The following is a 5,000-nucleotide window of genomic DNA, read 5'->3' on the forward strand; positions in this document are numbered from 1 at the left end:
GGGGGGGGGGGGGGGGGGGGGGGCATCATGGGATCATGTCTGGCTGCTGCTGGTTTATTCATCAGTTCCTCATCTGAACACTCAGCGACAGCAGCTGCTCCAAAATAAAGAGACGGAGACTCGAGCTGGAAACAGATTTTTAAATTATTGAAACCTACAAAAACTGGAAGCTGCGCTCGGACGAGGACCTTCAGCCGAAGCTCCTCAGGGGGAAACACAGTAGATGTTCAGAGCTGCAGCGATAGAGGAACACAAAGGTCTTCTTCTTCTGATGGCAGAACAGAGAGAGCTGAAAGGTCTGAGTCTTCAGCTGAGGCTCCACTCAGGTTCCTGGGCCCTGGGCCACGTCCAGGACCCGGTCTGCACATCCTTCATCTGCAGTGGACACCGTGTTGGAGGACACCAGCTTGTCCCACACAACAGAGACACAGAGGTTTTTCAACATGTCCACCCTTGAGCACTTGGGCCTGGAAGCATCCAGCGAGTGGAGCCTCCGTGTCTCAGGCTGGAAGGACGCACCTGAGACGCAGCCTCTGAACTGAGACACAACTTTTGTCCAAGACGTGCAGATCTCCTCTCGTCTCTCGAACAAACACCTTCTAGTGGAAACATCTCAAACTTCCTCTGAACCCTCACGTTTCTGACAGAAGCCAAACATTGATCCAATGACACGTTCTGTTTTCACTGTTTCTGTCTCTAACAGATTTCATAAATTAGGTGATATAAGAGAACCTGCCTCTTCTATCCATCTCCAGGTTTTGAGTTTCTTAGTTTGAAAAGACAGATCCAGATGTTGGTTTGTCGTTATTCTCTTAATGTTGCTTTAAGACACTTAATGAAACTGAAGATATGAATTTCAAAATGAAAAGTGATGTTCTCAGGTTGCTTGTGATGAGCAGCAGCTTCCTGGTCTCCTCTGCTTGTAGTTGTGCACGTTCCACAGAAGCAGCTCTGCAGTGAGTTTGTCTCGGCTGCTGCTGCAGAGACGTCACAGCCTCAAACTGCTCTGTGGAGAATTTACATTCACTAAAACTGAATCGCTCTCCTTCTCTCCACCGGCCTCCATCCCTCGCTCCGAGTCCCTGTGAAGGTCAGCCGCTGCACAGCACCGGTCTATAACGATTACCAATTTCATCAATTCTGCTGCAGCGAGGGAGCGAGCGAGGGGGGGGGGGGGCTTTATGGTGGAACAGCTCAAGGAGGGAGAACACCGATAGCAGCTGTTACAGGATGAATAAATAAAGAAACAGCTGAGTGACCTTCTGTCCGACTGAAGCAAAGTGAAAAGGACAATTAAAGTGCCGCAGATTTATGAGACTCGCTGGAGAAAACCCTGCAGGACGTTCAGGGACTCCCTTAAGAGCAGCTAGCGCCCCCTGCAGGCGGCAGGGGTCATGAGCCGGAACATTCATAGAGATCTGATCCACATGTTTTATTGTGGAAAGGTGGCTGCTATGTTCATCCTCTGAGGAGCATGAACATGATGTAAGTTCCCATCTGCTGTGTTCTACTACAACAGGTCACTGACCCTGTTCACACCTGAACATCTTTCCTGAGGGATCAGTTCTCAACTTCAACACACAATGAGAACACATGTAAATAAAGAATAATGACAACACAATTCAGAGGCTGTAACTGTTTCTTTTGGATTGTCTTCAACTTTTGATCAGTCGTCACTTGGACTCAAAGCTGAATTGATTTGGTTTCGGGGGTCAAAGGTCACAGTGAAAAAGAAGTGTGTTGAAATATGTGCACGCAAACTGCAGCACTGTAGAGTCATGTGACCCGAGACTGAACAGTGAAGAGCCAGATGTTAGTGGGAGGTTTGTCCGGTGTGAGCGGAGCCACGGAGGAGGACGCGTTCAAGAAACTGAGATTCAAGATGCAGGACAAGCTGATGAGGATCAAACACTCGACATCAGAGTTTAAAAAACACACAACTCCTCGTTTCTTCAGGAAAACACGACAACGTGTGAAAAACCTCAAAGACTAAAAACTCTCCAGAGATAAAACTCATCTGTTCTCAGTCTGAACACGTCCAGCAATCCTCTACACAAACACCGCACACACAGCTGATGTGAAAAAATAATACAAGAAACACACACACACACATTCACACACACTCACACACATAAACACACACACGCTCCAGACTGTGAACGAATTAGTATAAAAAGAGACGAACAAAGAGAAGAAAAGAAAAGAGCGACAATGTGAGAGAAAGTTAGTGAAGCAGAGAGAGAGAGACCCACAGTGCAGAGTGTGTGTGTGTGTGTGTGTGTGTGTGTGTGTGTCTGTGTGTGTGTGCGCGCACCCTGCAGGTTCCAGCTTGTAACAAGTTCAAAGGTCACCAGGCTGCGTTGCCATGGTTTTGACCTTGGGCCAAGCAGATCAGCTGACTGTCTGTGATGACATCACTTTGTGTGTGTGACTGTTTATGACTGTGTGTGTGTGTGTGTGTGTGTGTGTGTGTGTGTGTGTGTGTGTGTGTGTGTGTGTGTGTGTGTTCACTCAGCGCCTCACATGCAGTCAGTTGATTCTCGCTTTAAAAACACCAACAGGAGTTTTCTGAATAAAACTTTGAAATCGTTACTGTGTATATATAAATAAATAATAATGCAGACTTCGATTTCTCTGAGTCAAACATTTACATGTGACTTTTTTACATTGTTTCCTAGGAAATTAAAATGTTCAAGTGTAAATATGTAATATAATATTAAAATATGATAGAAATAATAATAGATATATAAATGATATAAATCAGACATTAGAGCAACATTTAAAACTAAAATCACATTTAACAAGATGCAGGTTTGAAATATGTTTACAATAAAATTCAACGTTTGTAAATCAAACCTTGTAGAAGTTACAGATTGTGTATCTGTGGTTAAAAGTTTTTAACTGATAAATGTGTGTGAACGTTTGTGTCCAGACACAAAGTGTGAAGCTCAGCGTGTGACCTGGTTTCATATCTAATCTCCTGTTGTTGTTGCTTTGCTTTGTTGTACAAATACAAATCTTCAGGATGTATTCAACGGTTTAGAGGCTGATTTACAAATGATTAAAGTAAATCATTATTCATGAACGCCACATTACGAGTTCAGCTTCAGTTTGACCTGTTTCCACTCATGATCTGATCAGACATGTTTTCATTTTACCAATTCAAGTCTTTTCTACATTTTCACAGCTTTTATTTTTCATGGTTTATTTAAAGCTGAATTAAAAACGAGGATTCATTTGTGAACACGAATCTTCTCGACCCTGATTTGATCCTGTCGCTAAGACAAATAAAAGAATAAAATATCTGTTATTGTTGTTTTCACTGATGTTTAAAACAAGAGAAACACAAGATATTTGTACCGATTATTTAATATGTGTGTGTATGAAGCTTCTGAGCTCACGTGGAGTCACATGTCAAAGACCAGCTGAAGACGCTTCTGATGAAACGTGAAGAGACACTGTGATGACATCATCGGAAAAAACAGAGAGAGAGAGAGAGAGAGAGAGAGAGAGGATCAGGGGTCAAAGGACAAAGGCTGAGAAACCGCTTCGGTCAACACTGTCAGCATCTCTCTCACACACACACACAAACACACACACACACACACACACACACACAGTTTCTCTCTGTCACTCGGCCATGTCATGTACTGACACAACAGATGAACATCAATCAGACCACACACACACACAAACAAACACACACACACACATCAATAATCAGTCTTTCAGCTGAAATAGCAGAAGTGAGTGTTTTCCAAGATGGCCGCTGCCTTCGCACTGAGGTCACATTGCGTACAGTGTAATCGTGAAGAGAACATTGCAGGTCAAAGTTCAACAAAGAAGAAATCTCCAGATGTGTCTCATTCACCTCCTCAGTTGCACAGATGTGAATTGAACAGGAAGTTCATCACTGCCCCATGTGACATCACTGACCCATGTGACCGCGTCTGACCGAGTCGTCACTTTAGGAGACGCTCACTCTGAAGCCGTCTCCAGACGTGACCTGAGGGTGAAGCTCTGGAGAATCTCCTCCAGAGCTTCTCCACAGTTTGTGGAGGACCTGTGGAGTTCAGATCTGAGAGCAGCTTGAACGCTGGTGCTGTGTGGTGTTGTGTGGTGCTGTGTGGTGTTGTGTGGTGCTGTGTGTCATCGTGCGGTGTTGTGTGGTGCTGTGTGGTGTTGTGTTGTGTTGTGTGGTGTTGTGTGTAGAGCTCAACCTCCTGGTTTTGGACATAAAAACCCTTCATTTTCTGAAAAGAGATTTTACTGTCACACGTAATATTTTAACCATCCAAGGTAGACGCACCACAAGCTACAACAACATTCTCCCGTGAAGCCACAAGTTTGCCTGGTTATAAGAACAATGTCAAGAAGTACAACACTACCCACAATCCTCAGGGGTGGTAGCGCCAACTCTGATAGGTCGGGTTAGTTGTTACCATGGAAACTTTTACCACAACCATAGAAATCATGTCGGCTGCGATCAAATCACTCAGTGTTAAATTATGTTTACCACAGAGGCGCCATGATCTCCCTATAACAGACACACACACACACACACACACACGTCTTTATTTTACATGCGATTGTGAGGAACCATCATATTTGATATCAAGTGACATCACAAAGTGTGCGGAACTCCTTTAGACCTTTAGACACGCCCCCTAACAAAACCAGGCACAGAGCAGAGCGCAATATTTCCTACACGGGCTGGAAGCTCGGACCAATCAGCACAGAGCGGACCAGCCGACTAATCAGAGCAGACTGAGCTTGATCGGGATCTTAAAGAGACAGAGGAGATTTTCACGTCTCAACAAGTTTCCTGATAATCGCTTCTGGAGTTTTTGTGAAATCAAAACAAACAAACAGACGGGCATCACAAAATTATTTCATAACAGAAATATTAGCACACACACACACACACACAGACACACACCCGGCTCTCAACATGATGCTGTGGTTTCCACTGGGACACCACACCCACTTCGAACCTCTGC

The 5,000-nt window shown here is 44.4% G+C and overlaps 1 protein-coding gene across 6 annotated transcripts in view; it reads right to left on the reverse strand.

Annotated features, from left to right (window-relative positions):
• The window catches only part of LOC133956450 (extracellular sulfatase Sulf-2-like), a 39,418-nt gene that overhangs the window by 33,408 nt on the left and 1,010 nt on the right, over positions 1-5,000 (reverse strand). The window lies entirely within an intron of this gene.

Source organism: Platichthys flesus, chromosome 7 (genome assembly GCF_949316205.1).
Source record: "Platichthys flesus chromosome 7, fPlaFle2.1, whole genome shotgun sequence".
Lineage (NCBI taxonomy): Eukaryota > Metazoa > Chordata > Actinopteri > Pleuronectiformes > Pleuronectidae > Platichthys > Platichthys flesus.